At 44.2% G+C, this 22,522-nt stretch overlaps 1 long non-coding RNA gene across 2 annotated transcripts; it reads left to right on the forward strand.

Annotated features, from left to right (window-relative positions):
* The first annotated feature begins 23 nt into the window (after positions 1 to 23).
* LOC139794339 (uncharacterized) lies at positions 24 to 22,109 on the forward strand. 2 transcript variants are annotated; one of them, XR_011725078.1, is made up of 4 exons: positions 24 to 195; positions 13,114 to 13,252; positions 14,312 to 14,431; positions 21,964 to 22,109. It is a non-coding gene; the product is annotated as an uncharacterized lncRNA (long non-coding RNA). The 2 variants fall into 2 exon arrangements; XR_011725077.1 differs by lacking the exon at positions 21,964 to 22,109 and having other exon boundaries at positions 14,312 to 17,252.
* The last annotated feature ends 413 nt before the right edge of the window (positions 22,110 to 22,522 follow it).

Consider the following 22,522-nt stretch of genomic DNA (forward strand, 5'->3'; position numbering starts at 1 on the left):
AGCGGGAGGGAGAGAGAGCACCGGCACCGGCACCGGCACCGGCACCGGCACCGGCACCGGCACCGGCACCGGCACCGGCACCGGCACCGGCACCGGCACCGGCACGGAAGGGGCCGGGGTCTTCGCTGGGCCTGCGTGTCTGTCAGACCCGCTCTCGCCGGGCAGTTCTCGCCCCCTTCTCTGGGGATCCCCGAGGTTTGGTTTCCTTAATTGCATTTTTGAAAATTTTTCTCGTTGCTCGGTTTCCGGGGGGTTTTGGGGTTATATTTGGGTTTTTGTTTTTTAAGTTCGGGAGGGTCAAACTGGACTTAGGCAACCTGCATTTCTGATGTTTTGGAGTCAACCTGATGTTTCTGTCCTTTTAGGGACTCAGTTTATCGTTTTTAGGCGTGTAAGGTTAAATGAGAATTCCCGTGTTTTTAGCAGTTGGTCTTTGGGAATGAAAGGGAGCATAGCTTTCTTGCCTATTAAGGCACAGATCTGATTGTCTCCTCCAGAGTCTTGGACACGGTGTTTTGGAGTCTTGTTTTGGGAAATGGCCCTGAGCATTGTTCCTCTGGAGCCTGCTGCTTGGAGAGTCATAGAATCGTAGAATTGCTCAGGCTGCAAAAAACCTTAAAGATCATCGACAAATGTCCCTGTCTCCTGACGTATGTGATACCGAAGCCATCCTGGAAAGTAGTGCCTTTTTCTGTATGAGAGTGCCCTATCATTCTAATTAGGACTGCTGTGTGCAGTCTACCAGATTCTAGAGGTTTTCGCAGCCTGCCACATCCACTCTGTGAGGATGTAGCAACAGGCAAAATGGACTATGGCTCCAGAGGTGCTGTGTTGTTTCAGTAGTGGTGACAACAACAGCATGAGAATGGAAGTACAACAACACCTTGGGCCCAAGCAGTGCTGCCATTGCGAAGCACTGCACGTGTAAGAAATGTAATGGGAATGTGTAGCTGTTAGCTGTTCAATTAAATATGGCACAAACTTCATGTTGCAGGACGATGGCCTGTGTCCCTATGGCTTCTTTGTCCTGTTATGTGCATTTTAGCATGTGGATGGAGAGAGGACCCAAACTCTGGTGTTTGTGATAGAGTTAGTTACATAACTGCATATGATGTTTTTAAACTGGGAGGAAAGTTAAGCTGGAGGAGAGTACACTCAGCTCTTTGTGTCATGTAGTAGCTACCCATAAGCAGGAGATAGGCAGAGCTGCATTTTCTTCTAATCACTTTTTCTCTCTGGGAAGGGATGCATGGAGAGGTATGGTGATCATCCACCCAAAGTAACTACTGCGTTCTTTGGTGGCTTCAGATTTTCTCCATGTCTTCAATATAACCACCCAGCTACAGGATATTTGAAGTTAGGTCACTACCAGCTCTCTCTGGTGGGAGCTTGCAAACATTAGCAAAGATGTAGTTGGGCTGCCCCAATGTCAAGGTTTAGCAGTTTGAGTGGGCCACTAACCTAATGGCAGAATTCCTCTCTATTCCCTCCTCCCCCCCACAAAGGGAAGATATAAGGAGAATAAAGACTGGAGACCTTAAGTTGGAAACAGAAAACAATTGAATACAGATTCTACTAACACAAGGGAAAGGTAATAACATAGAGGATAAGGTAACAAAAAATACAAATATATACATACAGCCTGATAGCACCGTGGTGAGCTGGTGGTAATGAAAAGCAGCACAGCCAGCAGGAGGTGAGAGGAAAAAGAGGGAGGAGCTGCTGGCTTTCTGCTCTTTATTACGGAGTATGGCAGGAAATGGGAGGAAATAGATCCCTCCTTTTGTGTTCCAATTCTCGCAGAGCCTGAAAGCCCTTCTGCTTTGGTTCCACCTGCTCAAACGCTAACATTCCACCCCTTATCCCATTCCATTTATCTCCGTTCTCGTTCACTCAGCGATGCTCTGTCTTTAAAGAAGATTTTTGTTAATTCCAGGCTTGCCTTTCAAGCCCCAGGACAGTGTTAGGGGCAGTGCCATGAGGCACAGGAACGTTTCCAACCACCCAGTGCTTGCTTCAACCATTGTGAGCACAGAGCACTTACCCTGGCGAGTCTGAGAGAGTGTGATGGCATCAATCTGCCAGGCCTCTCCAGACTTGTACTTACACAGACGTCCCCTCTACCACAAAGGTTTTAACTGTTTAGCTTCTTTGATTGCTGCACATACATCACAATCATGAATAACTGGTGTAATAATGTCTAAAGTTAAGTTTACCCCTGGGTCACGGGCCCATTGGTACGTTGCATCTCGCCCTTAGTGTCATGGGCACAGAGAGCTAAGAACAGTTCACTTTTGTGCTCCCAGTCTAAATCTGTTTGAAACACTTTAGCTGCCTGGTCTGTCTGATGGTTTTGCTGGTGTTCTTCACTGGTCCCACTCATAGGTACATGGGCATCCATGTGACATACCCTTACCATTAGTGTCTCTAACCAGGCAGTGATAACTTGCCACAGAGTGGCAGCCCAAATAGGCTTCCCCCTGTGCTGCCAGTTGTCCCGTTTCCATCCCTTCAGACACCCCCACAAGGCATTTGCTGCCATCCATGAATCAGTGTAGAGGTAAAGCAATGGCCACTTTTCCTGTTCAGCAATGTCCAGGTCCAGCTGGATGGCCTTTACCTTTGCAAACTGGATTCACCATCCCCCTCAGCTGCTTGAGTGACTTGTGTAGGACTCCAAACTGCTGCTTTCCACCTCTGCTGACTTCCTACAAGACAGCAGGATCCATCAGTGAAGAGAGCAAACTTCTCATCATCTGAAAGTTCATTATATGGGGGGGTTTCCTTGGAACAGTTCACTGTCTCATCTGGTGGCATTCCAAAATCTTTACTCTCTGGCCAGTTTGTAGTCACCTCCACAATGCCTGGACTATCACGTCCCCCTGTTTGACCTTGCTGTGTTATCAAGGCAATCCACTTACTCCAGGTGGCATCAGTGGCATGGTGTGTAGATGAGATCCTCCCCTTGAACATCAGAACTGGCAGATGGGGTACCAGGAGGAGCATTGCCTCAGTACCAATCACTTCTGAAGTGGCTCAGACCCCTTCATAAGCAGCCAATATTTCAGTTGGAGTGTAATTGGCTTCTGAACCTTTATACTGCTGACTCCAAAACCCTAGGGGTCAACCTCGAGTCTCATTGTGTGCTTTCTGCCAGAGGCTCCAGATGGGACCATTATCACCAGCTGCAGTGTAGAGCACATTTTTAAACTGTCCTATTCAGACAGGTCCCAGGGCCAGAGCATGGACTCTCTCATTTTATCTGCTCAAAGGCCTGTTGCTGTTCAGGGCCCCATGTAAAGCCCTTTTTCTTTTGGGTGATGTCATAAAAGGATTTTACAATCTTAAGTGTACTGTGATAGGTGCAGTTCGTACCTGCTGTTCCTCTACCCTCATCAGGCCCACCACACAAGGGTCATCTGAAAGGCCAGACAAGGCAGACAGTTGGGCAGTACCCTCAGTTTCCACAGCTGCTACATCAAAGGCCCACTTACACCCTTTTGGGTCCTTGAAATGCTCTTGAAAAACCTGTGCTTCTCCTACAGTGGGCAGATATTCCTTCTCCCAGTCCCTGCTTTTGCCCACTGCAACGGGAGTGGTAGTGCCTGAGCCCTGTTGATGAAGGCTGAGGCTAAAATGTCATTGAGCACCTCTTCTTTCTTCATATCCCACATGAACAGGTCTCCTGTTTCCTTCTGGAGAGGGCCCACATTTTTCCTAGTCTTCCTCTTTTTGCTGTTGGACCTGTAGAAATTCTTGTTACCCTTGATGTCCCTGGCCAGGCTTAATTGAATATTGACCAGCCTTCTTGGGCTCCTCTTCCATCCAGGATTTTATCCCATGATGCCCTAACAAGCAGATCCCTGAAGAGATCAAAGTCTGCTCTCCTGAATCCGGGGTAGCGACCTTGCTGCATGCACTACTTGTTGCCCTAAGGGTCCTGAATGGTGGACATTTTGTGGTCACTATAGCCAAGGCTGCCCATAAGTTTCACATTGTCCACCAGCCCATCCTTGTTGCTGAGAACAAGGTCCAGCATAGCATCTTTTCTAGTTGGTTCCTCCGTCACTTGGAGAAGGAAGTCATCATCAGTGCATTCCAGGAACTTCCTGGATTGCTGGTGCCCTGCTGTGTTGTCCCTCCAGCAGGTGTTGGGGTGGTTGAAATCCCCCATGAAGATCATACCCTGTGAAGGAGAAGCTGATCCTATCTGCCTGTAGAGGGCCTCATCTGCTCTGTCATCACGGTCAGGTGGCCTACAGCAGATCCCCAATGTGATGTCACCTCCCCTGTCTTCCTTTTAAGCCTGGCTGGTAATCTATCAGTTCATCAGCCATCCCCAGGCAGAGCTCCGTGGGCTCCAGCTGGTCATTGATAAGCTCTTCCTAAAGAGCTTATACCAATCCATTCCCAAGCTCCAGGCATAGGAGGGTCCAATCCCACCAATCTCAGTGATGCCAGTAGCATCATAGCCCTGCAGGCATGTACACATTTGTAACTCCTATTTATTTACTATGCTGTGTGCATTTGTGTAGAGGCATTTAAGTTGGGCCACCACTAAAACTGCCTCACTTTAATGGGATTTCTCCATGGGCTTTTCTTGGCCAACTCAAATCAAACTTTACCCAGTCTTCCTTATGCTGTATTAATTTTAGCTAAAATATTTTTGAAAAGCATTTTGACCCAGTTTAGACAGTCCCTAACTGCCCCTACTTTCTATAACATGTTGGTATTTCTGAATTATGTGTCATGTTGCCATAGTATGACCATTCATACCTGAAGTCTGTGTAGCCTGGAAAAGCTGTGGTTATTTTATGCTGGATTAGGCCCAGATTCAGTAAAGCTTGTTTAATTTATGATCACATATGTACCTTTCGAATGCCACCTAATGTTGAATTCCACTTGATTTGGGTTATTTTTGTGCATATGCAGTATCTGATTGAAATTTAATTAGCAACATATGAGGTATGAACTTATACATATGCAGATGAATAGTTTCTTAATTCTGTGGGATTTCAGTTGCATTCTAAGGGCATGATTCATTTTCTCCTCTAAAATTCCACCTATTGGCACTAAGATTGTGGAGCTTGGCAGTACAGGCCAAATAGGCGGAATTGTCCAGGGAGGAGTTGGGCCACAGGACTGTCCAGTGTATATACTGAAACATTGTAATGCACAGGGCATTTGATCCAAATCTTTTCTGAATGTTTTGAGTTCTACATCTGTGCTGATGAATTCTGGCCCCAGTGAGCACTGACTGAAATACAAAATTCCAGTGAAGAGTACCTTAGCTAACACAGCTGTCATCATAGGGATAAGAGGACCCAAAAAGAGGATTCACTGCACACTGAGAAGAGGCCTGCTGTCCTTCATAGCTGACAGGTGGATTCTGCCTGCAGATACTGGCTATAGCTTTGATACACCGAGAGCTGACAGCAGTGGAGTCATACTGAAAGAAATCTGGACTTTTGTTTATCACATGTTGCCACTTTGCAGGTGCTGCAAATTTGGTTCTGGGTGGTTCTGTGTAGATGACTGGCATGGGTACTTGTGCATAGCCAGACTACAAGCGAGTGACATTCCATTAGGAGAGGAGTAGTTTTTTCTCAGCTTGGTCCTACAGCTGGGATATATATGCAGTCCCCATTCCCATGATTTATGCAATGCTGTTTAGCTGGTGCCACATTAATGTCAGCGGACAAGTGTACATGTATCACTTGTTACACTTCTGTTCCTCAAACTCATCAAAAGTCTATTGCCTTGCTCCTCACAAAAATGTCTAAGGCTATTACTGTAGTTTCACATTTGAAATTCAGTTTATTGGAAATGTTTTTCTCTTAATAAATCAATGATCAGTCTGATTCTGCATTGGTGTTTTAGAATTAACTAATAAATGATGCTTGCCACTTCTAATTTGGAAAGGATTTTACAGACGTAATTAAACCGAATAGTATCCATGTGCGTGTTAGGTAAATACTCTGACTTCTTAAATAGTGTCACTCAGGTTATGCTACCTCAGAAGTATATATACTCAGAAGATCCTTCTGAGATAGAAGCGCCTCCCAGTGCTAAACCGGCTGCAGCCTGCATTGTGACCTCCTCTGCTAATCATAGAATCATAGAATTGGCTGGGTTGGAAGGGACCTCAGAGATCATCAAGTCCAACCCTTGATCCACTACCGCTGCAGTTACCAGACCATGGCACTGAGTGCCACATCCAGTCTCTTTTTAAATATCTCCAGGGATGGAGAATCCACTGCTTCCTGGGGCAGCCCATTCCAATGTCTGATCACCCTCTCAGTAAAGAAATTCTTTCTAATGTCCAACCTAAACCTCCCCTGGCACAAGTTGAGACCGTGCCCTCTTGTCTTGGCAAGGATAGGTAATTGTATTAGGAGACTCCCTTCTGAAGGTAACAGAGGGCCCGATATGCAGGCCAGACCCAACACACAGGGAAGTCTCTTGTCTCCAAGGGGCTCAAGTAAAGGACATTACTAGTAAACTCCCTACTCTAGTAAGGCCCTCAGATTACTCCTGGTACTTGTTTAAGTTGGCAATGATGAAATAACCAAGAGAAGTCTGAGGGCAGTTAAAAGAAATTTTAGGGCCTTGGGACATTTGGTTGAGGGTTTGAAAGCTCAGACTGTGATCTCCGCAATCCTCACATTAACAAGGGATGATATTAATAAGATTAGACAAGTCTATCTGATCAATGCATGGCTATGACAATGGTGTAAGCAGAAAAATTCTGGATTCTTTGATCATGGGATTATCTACTCAACACCTGGGATGCTAATACAGGACAGTAAGCACCTTTCTCAGAAGGGAAAAAGAATTCTATCACAGGAGTTAGGGGGGCTTGTTGATAGAGCTTTAAACTAGCTTGGAAGTGGGTAGGAGACAAAACTAGGGTTGCCAATGGTGAACAGTGGGATGGCGTGACAAAACTTGAGGAAACAACTGCTAATGGGATCCCTCATTCTACTTTGCAAGGTGTTGACCACAATGTACCACAGCTGAAGTGTTTCTACACTAATGCACACAGCATGAGAAATAAACAAGTTGAGCTTGAAGCCCTTGTTACAAGCTCAGTCCCCGAGATTTGACATTATTGGCATAAGTGAAACCTGGTGGGATGAGTCCTGTGATTGGAGCACCCTGCTGGATGGGTACAGACTCTTCAGGAGACACAGAAGAGGTGGAGGAGTGGCTTTGAATGTAGTGGAAGGGATGGAGTGTATGGAGCTCACAGTTGGCATTGGCACAATTCAGAGTCTCTGGGTAAGAGTCAAGGGAAAAAAAAATGTTGCGGATGTCATTGTGGGAATACACTATAGACCTCCTGGTTAGAATGAAGAAGCCAATGACTTGTTCTTTGAGGAAATAAGGGACGCTTCTAAGTTAACTGCCCTTGTCCTCACAGGGGACTTCAACTTGCTGAAAATCAACTGGGAACAACATAGAGCAAGCACAACCTGGGCCAAAAGATTTCTAAGCCATCTGGATGACAGCTTTATGGAACAAGTCATAAGGGAGCCAACTCAGAAGAAAGCCCTCCTTGATCTGCTGCTCATCAACAGTGAGGATCTTGTGAATGAAGTGGAGATCAGAAGTCTCAGCAACAGTGACCATGAGGCAGTTTTGTTCAAAATCTGTTGACAAGAGGAAAACCGCCAGCAAAACTTCAACACTGGACATGAGGAGAGCAGACTTCAGGCTGCTCAGGGAGCTTCTGAGTCAATTTCCCTGGGAAAATATTTTTGCAGATGCTGGGGTTCATGAGTGCTCTTTAAACATCACCTAATAAGAGCATAGGAACTGGCAATCCCAAAATGTCAGAAGTCAAGCAAATAAGGCAGAAGGCCAGCTTGGCTGGACAGGGGTCTGCTCCTACAAATCAGGCAGAAAGGAAAGGTGTATGCCCAGTGGAAGCTAGGTCAGGTGACATGGGAAGAATACAGAGATGCTGCTAACTACTGTAGGAAGAAAATTCAAGTGGCTAAAGCTTAACTGGAGCTGAAACTTGCCAGAACTGTGGGGTGTTGCAGCGAGCCTTCTTTCTCTCAGGGACTCGGCTCTTCTCCGGAGCTCTCTTGCCGTCCCTCTCCTCAGGCATCTTCATCTCTTGTCTTCTACTTCTGGGAGCATGCCTTTTATTTTGCCCTTCAGCCCCGCCCATTTCCAGCTGGGGCAGGCCCTAATTATTGGGCACAGCTGGGCCTAAGCTCCCAGTTCATTATCAGCGACACCTGGTGACTTATGGTTCTCACTACAGTGGGGGACAATAAAAAGGCAGTGTAGAAACAGTATCAATACTTTACAGGATAAGGATGGTCACCTCACCAACAGGGATACAGGCAAAGCAGAGATACTTAATGGGTTACTTGCTTTTGTCTTTAACAGTGATGATGGATCAACTGCAGGACCATAACTGCAACAAGGATCAACCCTTAGCTGACCCTGAGCTTTTACAGGGTATGCTGCCACAGTTAGATCCCTATAGGTCCATGAGACTTGATGGGATTCATCCAAGGGTCCTCAGAGAGCTGGACGATGTCATCACCAGGCCTCTCCATTATTTATGGGAGATTCTGGCAATCTGGAGAGATCCTAGTTGACTGGAAGCTGGCTAATGTTCCAATATTGAGGAAAGGCAAGAAGAAGGACCCTAGAAACTACAGACCAGTCAGTAGTAACTTCAGTGCCTGGTAAAATTATGGAAAAGATTATTCTGAGAGCTATTGGAAAAACACCTGGAGGACAACACAGTCATTAGTCACAGCCAGCACGGCTTCATGAGGGGAAAGTTCTTCTTGTCAAACTTAATTTCCTTTTATGACAAGGTAACCCACCTAGCTAATCAAGGGAAGCCACTAGATGTAATATGTCAGGACTTCAGGAAAGCTTTTGATACTGACTCTTACAGTCTCATCCTGGATAAAATGTCCAGCATACAACTGGACAACTGTGCTGTGTGATGTGTGAGCAACTGACTCACAGGTCGAGCACAGAAAGTGACAGTGAATTGGGTAACATCAGGCTGGTGACAGGTCACTGGTGGGGTCCTGCAGGGTTCCATCCCTGGCCCAGTCCTCTTTAGCATCTCCATCAATGACTTGGATGCAGGATTGGAAAGAATTTTATGCAAGTTTGTGGATGACAAAATAGGAGGAGCTGTTGACTCCCTTGAGGGCAGGCAGAAAACCTCAACAGATTAGAGAGATGGGCAATCACTAATCACATGAAGTTTAACAAGGGACAGGTACTGAATTCTGCACCTAGGATGGGCCAACCCTGGTGGCAGGTACAGACTGGGGAATGAGTGGCAGGAGAGCAGCATGGCAGAGAGGGACCTGGGGGTCCTGGTTAATGGCAAACTGAGTAAGAGCCAGCAGTGTGCCCAGGCTGCCAGGAGGGCCATCCGTGTCCTGGGGTGCATCAAGCACAGCATTGGCAGCCGGGCAAGGGAGGTGATTGTCCCACTCTGCTCTGCACTGGTACAGCCTCACCTTGAGCCCTGTGTGAAGTTTTGGGCACCACAGGATAGAAAAGACATCGAGCTGTTGGAGAACATCCAGAGGAGAGCAACAAGGATGGTGAAGGGTCAGGAGGGGATGAATTATGAGGAGTGTCTGAGGTCACTTGGACTGTTCAGTTTGGAGAAGAGGAGGCTGAGGGGTGACCTCATTACAGTATAGGGCTTCCTCACGAGGGGAAGAGATGGGACTGGTACTGATTTCTTCACTCCTGTGACCAAAGGCAGGAGTCAGAGAAATGGTAGGAAGCTGAATCAAGGGAGATTTAGGTTAGATATTAGGAAAAGTGTTTTCACCCAGAGGGCAGTTGAGCAATGGAACAAGCTCCCCAGGGAAGTGGTCACAGCACCAAGCCTGCCTGAGTTCAAGAAGTGTTTGGGTGACACTCTCAGGCACATGGTGTGATTCTGGGGGTGCCCTACACAGGGACAGGAGTTGGACTTGAAGATCCTGATGGTCAGGTTGCCCAGAGTGCGATCCAATCTGACCTTGAATGTTTCCAGGGATGGTCTTCAACCACCTCTTTGAACAACCTACTCCAGCGGTTCAACACTCTTATTGTAAAAAATTTCTTCCTTATATCTAGCTTAAATCTACCCCCTTTTACTTTAAAACCAGTACCTCTTGTCCTGTCACAGCAGGCCCTGATAAAGTTTGTTCCTATCTTTCACAAAGGCCCTCTTTCAGTATTGAAAGGCTGCAGTAAGGTCTCCATGGAGCCTTGTCCAGGCTGAACAGCCCCAGCTCTTTCAGCCTTTCCTCATAGAAGAGGTGTTCCAGTCCTCTGATTATTTTTGTGACCCCCGTCTGGACTGAGGCTTGCCCTGACCCACGTGCAGGATCTTGTATTTTGCCTTGTTGAACCTCAAGAGGTTCACATGGGCTCTCATTTGACTTTGTCCAGGTCTCTCTGGATGGCATCCCATCTCTCAGGCATGTCAACTATACCATACTACTCAGATTCATATCGTCTGCAAAATTTCTGAGGGTGCACTTGATACCACAAGTGTATGTCATTGATAAAAATATTTAAAAGTACTGGGTCTGGCATGGACCCCTGAGGGATACCATTTGTCACCCATCTCCGTCTGAACACTGACCACTACCATCTGGTGGGACCATCCAATCAGTTGCTTGTCCACTGAACAGTCCACCCATCAAATTCATATCTTCCCCAATTTGGAGAGAAGGATATTATGGGGAACGGTGTCAAAGGCCTTACAGAGGTCCTGATAGATAAAATCCCTATCTCTTCAGTCATTCGTTCATCCTTACTTCACACAAAATCATTGCAGTTGGAAAAGACCTCTAAGAATACCACATCCAACTGTCAACATTCCCCCTGAATAAAAAAATATGTATCAATACCTGTATCACCCACTAGAGCGTGTCCTGAAGTGTCTGATCTACGTGGTTTTTAAATACCTACAGGGACAGTGACTCCACCACCTCCCTGGGCAGCCTGTTTCAATGCCTAACTACTCTCAGTAATGAAATTCTTCCTCAGATCCAGTTTAAACCTTCCCTGCTGCAAGTTCAGGCCATGCCCTCTAGTCCTATCACTATTTACTTGAGAGGCCAGCACCCACCTCCCTGCAGCCTCCTTTTAGGTAGTTTTGTACTGGTTTCCTCCAGTATATTTAATTTCAGTAGTAGTAGCAGTGCTTTGCAGTGCTTAATAATGGTCTGTCAAGACCAAGTTCACTTTATGTGAGATGCTGTAATGAGAGGTGTAAGATACTCGTTGGCACTTGGATTCTAATATGCACATGAAAATTCCAGTGGGCGAGAAGAACACAGAACCAGCTCTTCACAAAGTACTCAGGTTAACAAAGAATGGGTCAAAAGTTGCTCTGATGGGAATTCAATGTTCCTCACTTCTAAAAAGGCTCCTAGATACAGGGGAGAGAAAGGATGAAACATGTCACTTAAAATACAAAACAGATGTGTATGTTCCCTTTAGAATATTCTATGCATGTAGAGGTATTAACAAAGGTTAATTTTGTCCACCAAAGTCACTTCAAGTATTTGAAAAAATCTAATTTAATAGTGGGTTTTCTATCTGCTAGAATCATAACTCTGCCCTGGTGAGGCCATATCTAGTATATTGTGTCCAGTTCTGGGCCCCTCAGTTGAAGAAAAACTGGGAACTGCTTGAAAGAGTCCAGCGCAGAGCAACCAAGATGATGAATAAAGTGGAAAATTTTCCTTATGCAGTGAGAATGAGGGAACTGGGTCTCTACGGCTTGGAGGAGAATGAGGGATGACATCATTAATACTTATAAATGTGTAAAGGATGAGTGCCAGGAGGATGGAGCCAGGCTCTTTTCAGTTATTTCCAATGATGGGACAAGGGGGAGTGGGTACAAGCTTGAGTATAGGAAGTTCCACATAAGTATAATGAAAAACATTCTCACTGTGAGGGCACTGTAAGAGGCCACCCAGGGAGGTTATGGAGTCTCCTTCTCTGGAGACATTAAAAGCCCACCTGGATGTGTTCCTATGTGACCTGCTGTAGGTGACCCTGCTCTGGCAGGGGGGTTGGACTTGATGATCTTTTGAGGTCCCTTCCAACCTCCAACTTCGTGTGATTTCAGTGATTCATGTGCAACTGTACATAGGGAGACTTGCTCATTTGGATATATGTTCTTTTTACATATTAATGGCATCCCAAAATGTACGTTACAGCTAATGTATCTGCAAGACTTAACTGTGTTAATATGCTTTCCTATTAAGTTTGCACAGAGGATCAGGGTGAGAAGAAACTTTTTTTGTGTGTTCTTAGAATAATAAAGATGCTGCAGGACATGAAGGAACATTTTTTACTTCAGATGGTATGACATCATACTGTTTGACAAAAACATAATTAACCATAGTGAACTATGTTGATATTTGCAAGCACTGTTTCCTGCCAAATGTCAACAGTCATCTGCTTCAGTTTTTGTGTCTTCAGTGCAATGGCTAGAGACAGTTTGTTAGGACACCTGATACTGGATTTGGAGAAGATGGGGAAGAAATACAAATGTTACATTGTATTTTACAGGAAAACAATACCAAAATAGTTCTTTTTACTTATCCTCTGCCTGTAATGAAGCTATCAGTTTATAATTATAGCTTGCCAAGACACTGTGCTGAATTACTTAATCTCTGTGTAAGGACTGGATTCTAGTTTATTAATTGGTGTTTCAGTTTGGCAGCTTCACAAAAATCCAAAGCTAAGAGTGAGTGTGTGGTACAAGATGCATATTACATCTGTCGTAGATGTCTATTATTTGTCAGACCCTTATGCCTTAAAGTTTTTAAGAAACAGGAGAGAGTGAACTTTGCATGCCCTTGCAATGTGAGCTTTTCATCCAGTTGTGACACTGTCTGCTGTAATCCGAAGGTCTTAAATGGTTTTGGTCTCATTGAAATGATCAGCTGAAGGGAAAAAAAAAAAAGATGGATTAGGTATCCTTTGTTTTTTAACTGATGTGAAAGTTGATTTGGAATTGTTCCCTGCTGTGACGCAGTTGCATTTCCAGTAGTTGGGAGGAGCTCCCAAATTACGTTACCCCACCCATGTCTGCTTGGTTAGTTTACCAGGTGAGATTCTACAAGGAAACTGAAGGAGAAAAGGAGGCCAGCAACAAATGGTGGAGCACAGCAGAGCAACAAAAGGTAGAGCACAGAAGACAGCTCTAAAGAGACAGAAATGTGAAAGCAAAGTGCCTCAAGTGGGTAAACCCTCATTTTGAGTTATGTTCAGGAGAGATAATATTAGTAATCTGTGGCACACTGTGGGTGTTTAAATAAATCCTCTTCAAAGCAGATGATGTCATAGACTTGTTTGTTCCTTGGTAAAATGCAATGAGTCAGATCCTCAGATAGTGTAAATTTGCAAAACTCCATTGGCTTGAGGGAGAAATATCTTAAGGATCCAGCCTCTTGTGTAGAGAGGCCTCATTGTTTGGGTGCAGAGTTTCACATGAGTTCCTTTTGACTGCATCATAATAAGCTGCACTTACACTCAAATATTAAATCCTTTTAATAGTAATGCTTATGCTTTTGTGTAGGTAACATTCTGCTAGCTTAAAGAGGACCTACAAATGATTCATGGATGCAGTTTTTTGTTTGTTTCTCTTGAAAATAAATAATACAAATAATTTTTAAGGAATATGTTGGGGGGTTTTTTTGTCTTACACTGTAAGTTAAAGTTGGAGAATACTGACATTATAACATTACATACATGTGTAGCTTCTTATTGGCTTGATATTGGAATAGTTTGCCATTTTATTTATACAACCTCTGCTCACTGTGGTGCAACTGAAATTGAATCCTTAGTATAGTGCTTATGGAATGTCACTGTTATATTTTTGATTCTTCTCCAGTGCTTCTTCTAGGCCTTTCCAAAATAGAGGTAATTATTTGTAATCTATGAGGAATATGTAATACAGAATATTATGCCCCTTGAAGATCTTTCATAAAGTCATATGTATGTGAGGCCTGGAAAAATCATGTCCTCACATGGTTATATTTGTATATTAGGAACATAATGTCTGCATTAGTTGTTACTTTGTGTTCCTGTCTGACTTGGTCTCTGGCCTGGAAGTGATGTTGGAGTCAGAGTATGTCAGGTTGCTTTTTATTTCTCAAAGCAGGGCTGTGAAGCAGTTTTGCTCATGTGTGAAAGTCACAGTTGGAAAAATCTTGTTGATGGTAGATGTTTAGTTTGTTTTTTGGTTGGCTGGTTGGTTTGTTTGTTTGTTTTTCACCTCCCTGTTGTTCTCTTGTAGCCAGAAGTTACAGGAACAGTTTGTCAGGATGACCACTTGAACTACATCTCAAGTCTACAGGACTGGCATGGCACTGAAGTGTGTTCACTTGGAGGCCCTTTGCCTGTAAAAGCTTTACAGGTGATTGTGCATTTCTAATAACCAAGAATCTTAAATATTGGAGATGTGGTATGGCCAATCTTACACGCCCCCTGAGCCACATACCAGAATTTAGGACTGCCAGACAGCCAGCATTTTGTGCTATTTGCAGGTGGGAGATGACAGTGGCTCCCAGGAATGGGAGCTGGCAATCCATTGTGGGTTAGGGGTAGGCTAAAGAGCATAACTTCAATATGTAATGAAGTGTGTAGTGTCAACTTCAGTAGCATCTGATAAATTAGTCTCTCTCACAGTGGGGATTTATCCTATGTAAGCACAGCCCCTCGGTTGGATGTGGGACAAAGTGCCAGCATGGGAGCTGTGCTTGAAAACCTTGTAGCCCAGGGGAAACAGACTGGCAACCTCTGCTGTAGTTCTTTATTTTAAGGTGTCAAGCTGAGGTTTCATGTGTTGCTGCTTCTGTTGTTGCCTTGAGATCTGTGGTCCATATTAAATCCAGCTGATGTTCTCCACTTCTGTTGCCTAGATTGCATCTTGATTTTTAAAATATCAGGTGAATGCTCTAAGTAATAGTGCCAGGACTTAGCATAGAAAAATTGTAGTGAGTCCCCACAGAACTTGCCAGAATCATGCAATGTTAGTACCTGCTAAGTTTGTGAATTCTCATTTACCTTCTACTGCTTGTTTTGGTGAGCTTTTGAGCTGCTAAGGGATCAAGCTTGTCCCAGCAAGCACAACTGCCTGACACTTTCTTTAGAAGTCAAAAACAAAAGATTAAATTCTGATGATATCACATGTCTGCAGGGATTTGGGGCTTTCACTAACACTTCCCAAATCCAACGAAAAAAAGAGAATTTTGCCAGCATCTGGCAAAGACATACAAGTCATATATTAAGAACTCGTGCTGCCTGACAAATTATTCTTGTATACCAAGGATCACTGGACTCCTTTCAAGCAGCTGAGGCCCATGAAAGAAGCTTTGTAGTACCATCAAAGGAAATGAGGCTTGGCTGGCATAGTTTCATCAAAAAGAGGTACCTATTGCCACGCTGCTCCTTTGCACCCTTGCTTCTGGCTCCCTTGTCTCTCACCAGAGATGTGTGGCTAGAGCATGTTTGGAAGCTAGGAAATTCTGACTCTCCTTTGTGACAGGAGTTATATGGGTCTGTTTAAAGGATTTTTTAAAAAACAGCTTCTAATAGGGTTGTCTACATTTGGGTATATATTCAAAGGCATACTAGGCCTGAATTTCAAAAGTGATAAATACCTCTGAATACTTCTCAGTGGGGATTGTAGATTCTCAACAATAAGTAGTCAGGGCAAATTATTCTTTGAAGGCTTGAACATTGATTGTGTTACATAAGTTTCTGAGTATTAGAACACTAATGAGGAGCATTAATAATAAGCTCTACTCTTAACAGCAACTGCATTTTTCATATTGAGTTGCCTTCTGAAATGCAGATTTGAGGAGGAGAAATGAAGAAGAATTATCTAAAAATGTGGTATAGTGTAGTCTACAGAGTATATGTGACTTATGAAGAATGTTGGGAAAATAGGATGCTTTCAGCTCTTTAGAAAATTCTGAAACTTTGTAGTCTTATAAGACTGAAAATAAGTAAACTAATGAAAATAAATTAGTCTAAATGCTGTCACTTTAAAATATACTGTCTGTCACTACTATCTTCTTCACTTACATCTTCCTATTTTCTACTGTCTCTCAGGAGACTAGTTTGTCAGAAAGTGGGTTTTGAGATTTGACCATACTTGTTAATAAATATGGGATATGGCAGACTGCTTCACAACTGTGTTAGGGTCATGCCTCAGTAATGTTTTCATTTCTGAGCCCCTTCCTCAGCTAACTTATCACAAATGAGACTTGTGAAGATAAATGCCATTTCAAGACTGCTTTTACAAGAAAGAAGCAAATCTATTTTGAAAATAATGAATATAAAGATTATTGTTCCAAATTAATTACAATATCAGGCATCATACCTCATATTTTGGTCTGCTGTTTGCTGTTGGAGCCCGAGTACTGTATTCTGTGCTGTTTGCATTGTACTATAGTATGACTGAGTTTCACTCTTCTATCTCCAGGGTCCTCATGAAGAAGAGATTCATATCTCATGAGATTATCCCACAGAGCAAAGAAATGATATAAATCATATTACTCTCTTAGCTCTGTCAAATACAGCAGCCTGTAGAGGCTTTCAAGGCAATGTCAGCATGGGCTAGATACTTCCATCAGTGCATAAAAGATGTCCTTTACAAGAACAGTATAGCAAAATGAGGCAAATGTGAGTCTGACGGGTGGTGTAAAACAGGGAACCTTTTTTCCCCCTAATGCAAGCCTGCAGAGGTTTATTTTTACAGTGTCCATGAGTCTGGGGGCAAATAAGCTTCTACAATAGGTACCCCAAGTAAATCACTGTAGTAGTGGGAATCTTATTTGGGAACCAAGAGTTTGTGCTGGTTGTTCGTCCATGGCAGCTTTAATGAAGCTGTCAACACAGAAGTACTAGGAAATAAATTTTACAGTAATCTCCATTTGGATGAAGCCCATGGGCTATCCAGTTCTTTTCACAGCACAACACAATGCTTCAAAAGGATGGAAAATGGTGTTATGGTAACTTAGTCATGTGAAGAACTAGAGGAGGTAAACAGAATTTGATTATTTTATTGTACTGTAACTTTAGGAAGAACACTATCTCTTCCCTACACTGCAGAAAATCTTGCAAAACCCCTCTTGAAAATGTGTCTGTCAGTGCAAAGTAACTCAAGCAGGGACAGTAAATGTCACAATCTTGTGTTATTACTACAAAGAATAAACTCCTTTTTCATTTTACTCATCCATGACTCCTTCTACCCAGGCATGTTTTTATAATTAAATTTCACGGTATATCTCTGAAATACATTGTTATATTTGATTATATTTTATCTAAAAATTATAGATACTCCTTGTTGTATCATATGATTTCTAGTCTTTGGCAAGGCACAATTATCAGCTTTGGCAACTGCACAATTATCTGTTGTACCCTTTTCTCTGTCAGAAAATAGTAAAGCAGTCAGCACATGTTCTTAAGAAAAAAAGCATAATGCTGTCCTAAGAAATGGTGAAAAGGCATAAGCATAAAGAAGCTAATGAGAGTTTTCCTTGTTGACAAGGGGAGGTCTGTGACTATAAACAGGCAGTGCTGTCTTTATTGCAGTTGTCTTTTATCATCCCATACATTGAAACAGATGAGAATATAACTATCCAGTATTAAGCATTGTGAGTCATAGAAAATGAAAACATAATATAAAAGAGAGTACTGTTGTTCTGTTACCTCTGTTTCTGTTTAGGATCTTTACAGTGTCAGTATAATGAGCACTGCACACCTATCCTAGGTGTGATATTTCAAGTCCTGTTTATACTCTTAAGAAAATGAACTGTTGTGTACAAGCCCTTACAAGCTGAAAAAGAGGCTATGGTTACAGCTACAGTGCATCCTGTATACTTGGAACTGTTCTTAGCTGTGTATTGGGCAACTAAAATTATATTTAACTTGCAGTCTTCAAAAGGCAGTGTTTCCAGTAGGTGTCAATCTCTAAAGATAAGGGCACTATACAACTGCTAATTTTGGGTAGTGTATTTTTGGCCTATGTTTTTATTAGAGTGTAAATAAGACAAATTATAGATTTGTGCACAATGTGCTGTAATAGGCAATCCAGTATATCAAAGCATTAAGCATTACAGTGGCTGCTATTACAATGCTATAACTTCTGTGGTATTGAAATTTATGACATAGAAAACTTCACAATAAATAATAAAATTATTTAAACAGAGACAAATTAATTGTAAATAATTTTTAACTTCTAAATGACTTGCCCTTTCCTTCCTAACTGCCCATGACTCCTAGTAAGTCCTAGAAAAAACACTGGAAAACATTTATCTTTTGTGTAGATGATTACATAAGAATACATTTAAATCTGCACCAAAATGTACCATTAATACAAAGTTAGGTTACAGGTGTCTTTATTTTGCTGAAGTACGGCTTAAAAGGAAGATAGTTTAAAAATTTGCTATCATTTGGTAATGAGACTTTTCTTTCCAGAAGTAGCTGTACCTGTGTAGCAGCTGTAAGTCAGAGACTGGATAGTAGGCTAGCCAGGACTGGAGTGAGGATGAAGCAACACTGGACTGTTGAGGGTGGAAGGTTGGAATGGACTAGCAAAGGCTCTCCAGTGTGGGAGGTGCCGAAGGAAATACAGCTCATATGGAACTGGGATTGGCTGATTAAGGGAAGGTGAGAACAGTCTGGCATGAAAATCAACAGGTTGAAAGACAGGGTTAGGTACAAGGAGAAAGATGAAAAATGAAGCCGCTTGAGTGAATACATAGAATCAAGGAGGTTGTGTGGGGAATATGAAATCATAAAATGGCTGGCAAGATGTGAGGTGGGATAAGGAGCAGGAGTGAGGATGCAAAGCTTGAATGCAAAGGGTGGTTGGAGATTCAGTGAGTGAGAGGAGATGGATTTCAACAGGAAGAGAGAATTGCCTCTCGGGAGAAAATATGTTGAAGTAGGAGTCAAGTGAGTAGTAAGTAAATGAAGCTAGTAATTTACCCTCTTTCCCTCACTAAAATGTCTGACTGGCTTTTCGTAACAACCCCAACTTCCCTTGAGTAATACAGGGGATCTTCTTCTATTCGTTGTGTTGCAGACTAATTTGAGTTTTAGTTTGTACTTTTGGAGAGGACAGGAAAGAATTATTTCTTCTTTGATTAGAGACATTTGGAATATCTGTTGTAGTGGAAAATATTTTTCAAATGTTTCTGAAAGATACCTGCAATGTTGCTTTAAAACAGTTCCACTCTAGGCTAGTTTATTCTTCTATAAGAATAAAGAAAAGGAAACCTAAAGAAAACCTAAAGAAAAGGAAAGACACACTTTACCTGCTCTGCTGTGTTTTGTTCTGGGGCTATTGCAAAGGGAAGCAGCTGCTGCAGTTGTCTGCATATCTTCATGCAGTCTGTGGTGTTACTGGGGTTGGTCTGTTAGCTCCTTGGCCAGCAGGGCTAGTGCCTTACACGGGCATTTGAAGCTGAATAGGAGCTATTTGGAGCACTTGACCTTTTGAAGCTTTTTTTTTTTTTTTCCCCAGTAAAAATTTGGAAACAGTCTTTTCAGCTTGGATACACTGAATTGCAACTAATCCATCCTGATGTCAAAAAGCCTGCCTTACTTTGGACAAGATGAGAGAGAAAGAGAAGAGAGGATTTCTCAACACAGTGAAATTCGAGGAATATTTTTGAATGTGTATGCTACTTAGCCAGAATGAGCGTGGGCTGTGGAAGTTTGACTCTCTTTGCTGGATGAGGGCTGTGTGCTTTTTGTGAAAGGTGATGAATCTTGTTAACAACTTCTGATTTGAACAGTCCTCTTTTCTATCCGGTACAATTTGAGTCTCTTTTGGCTCCAATCTGGACCAGCTGTTTTCCATCCTAATATTATTTCCTATAGCAATCTGGATGTGTTTGCAGCAGTGGTGGCTCTGCTGGGTGAGGATGAAGTGCTGTAGTCATCCTTGGTGTGTTATTGTCAGTTAAACCAGTGGAATCTTATTAAATTTGTGGCCACGTACAGATGCTGAAGGGTGAAGATCCTGTGGTCTATAGAGATAAAGGCCTTCAGAACGGAGAAACAAACACTTATCAGTGCTGAAAGATGAACGTCTGGAGTGGTGTTATCCTTGGCCAGCTCTTCCTGTGTGTCCGGTTGGCACATGAATAGTGTGTGTGGTGAAGCCTAAAGGGCGGCTCCCATGGCCCTGGAAAAGCAGGGTTTTAAAGGCTTTAATCAGCAAGGATGAAATGAGAGGCAGAAGCTGGTAATATGGGAATACTTTTTCCTTTCCTTTCCATGTCAGTGCAGGTGGTTAACACCGTAGTCCTGCCTGAAGTGTTTCTTCAGCACGTTAAATGGACGCTAATAGCGGCAGGGCCGGGAGGAGCAGCAGAGGCCTAGAGGAGAGGCACAGGCTGTCTCGATCCCCTCCGTCCCGCACGAAATAGATTCCACGGCTGCGGGCCCTGCGGCCGGGGCGGGCCGGGCCGGGCTACCCGCGGGGGAGGGCGCCCAGCGGAGGTACCGCGTCCGGGACAGCCCCCGCGCGAGCCCCGCCCCGCGTCCCGTCCCGTCCCACCTGCGTCATGGAATTCCACGGGGCTGATGCCAATGGCGGCGCCGGAAGCCGAGCCGGTGGCACGGGGCGCGGCGGCAGCGCGCTGGGCGCTCCAGCGGGGAACGCTCGGTGGCCGCTCCTGCGTGGCGGCTTCAGCCCCGAAGGCGCTGGGGGGGCGGGAGTGCGGGCAGAACGCAGCGCTCCTCCTGATAGGCACCCGTGAGCTCGGGGCTCGTCCCGTCTGGCCACGATCCCGGCGGGGAGGCCAGGGAGGGGCGCAGTTGGCGAGCGCGGCGGGGATGCTCCTTGGGAGGAGGGGAGTGATATGGGAGCAGTGAAAGCGCGGCTGCTTCCGTTTCACCTGCGAGGGTGCTCGGCGTTAACAGCTAACGATAATCTGCAAATTATTGATCTCTGGGCAGCTTCTTGCAACTGGGAACAGCGCTGCTTTTAACTTTTTCAGCTGCTCATTATACGATGCGTGTGTAATGTTGGGAACTGATGCCAATTTTGGTACCCGGCTTATAGAGTTTACAGAAGAATTGCACATATTGCACTGTATACCACTGTACACCTTCGATTTCTCTTTCTGGCTGTCCAGTAAAATGCTGCTGTTCTCTCATTAAATGGTATCAATAGATAAATTAGTCCACCAGTCCACTAGTTCTTCTTTAACTAAAATCCTTTGTGGCTTCTTTCTGGTGACAGTCTCCTCTCATAAACTCACTATAGGGTCAGAGGTATATGTCTACACCAGTATGTGTAATGCAGCCTGTTAAGAGTGCCAAAGCAGCCCGTATCAATTTTAGCAGAGCATTCTGCCCATGATAAGACTCCTTTCCTTGTCAGGTTTGATTAGCCCCATGCAAAATGCTCAGCTATGCTCACATGGCTAAGATAAAATACCTCTGCTGCTGGAGGTAGCTTGGATGTCTCTGTGCAGAACTGCACTGCACCATCATGATCCATAATAAAGATTTTGCAAATCGAGTCCTTTGTTTACCTCAGTGACAGACAAGTTGTTTGTGTGAGTACAAAATTTGTCTCTAGTTGAAATGTATTTAAGAAAATTGCAAGTGTCTGTTTAATCATATTAGTGTTCATTTTCCAGTCGGGCATTTCATTTCTGACAGTGAATTTTCCCATTAAACAACATGGCAGCTGACACAACTATATGAGATCAGTGATGGTGACAGTGCTAAACTTACAGTCACTTTTCTAATAGTTGAATTTCTATATTGAAATAGCTTGGCAGCACTGATACAGGGGAAGAGGCTCTTCTTTATCCCCAGATCTCAGCTTCCCCTCTGACTCATTATCTCTGCACATTGTCCCCCAGCAATCCTCTGAACCTGGCAATCCTCTCCCGCCACTCCGTTCTTATTTTGCAGAAGGAAGAATATGGCACTTCCACACAGACCCCTGCTGGGTTAGCACTGACAGGCCTAATTACAGTGAGAATTTTGGCATTGCTTCAGTATAAAAGAAAAGACAAATCTCAAAACCAAAAAACCCACCCAAAACTGGTAGGATGCATTCTGAGGATAACGAGGTGCCCTTGTGGTGGGGGCAAGAGCTAGGCCCTGCTCTCCGCCTGTCTGATCCCTCCTCCCACCGGCTGCCGCCAGCCCCGTGCCCTGCTCCCGTGGGGCTCGTTTATATATGGGTCCCTGTTGCGCTTGCCCTCCGCCCAGCGGGCACCGGACGTGACAGCCGCGGGGGACTGCGAAGAGGGAGGGCGAGGGCTGAGGGCTCCCGGTGCCGGGCTCCGGGGAGGCCGCTTGACTCGCCCTGCTTCCCACCAGCGGACGGTAGCCATGAGCTGCCGTTGTCGCTACCATGCATGGCCTGTCACGCCCCAGGGCTGCTGATGGGGGAGGCGGGGGCCTTAGGAGGGAATCCCCTTCGCTTTTGTGTTTGTACACACGACGCGGAGGGAGGGAGGGAGGG

The sequence above is a fragment of the Heliangelus exortis genome, chromosome 3 (assembly GCF_036169615.1).
Source record: "Heliangelus exortis chromosome 3, bHelExo1.hap1, whole genome shotgun sequence".
Lineage (NCBI taxonomy): Eukaryota > Metazoa > Chordata > Aves > Apodiformes > Trochilidae > Heliangelus > Heliangelus exortis.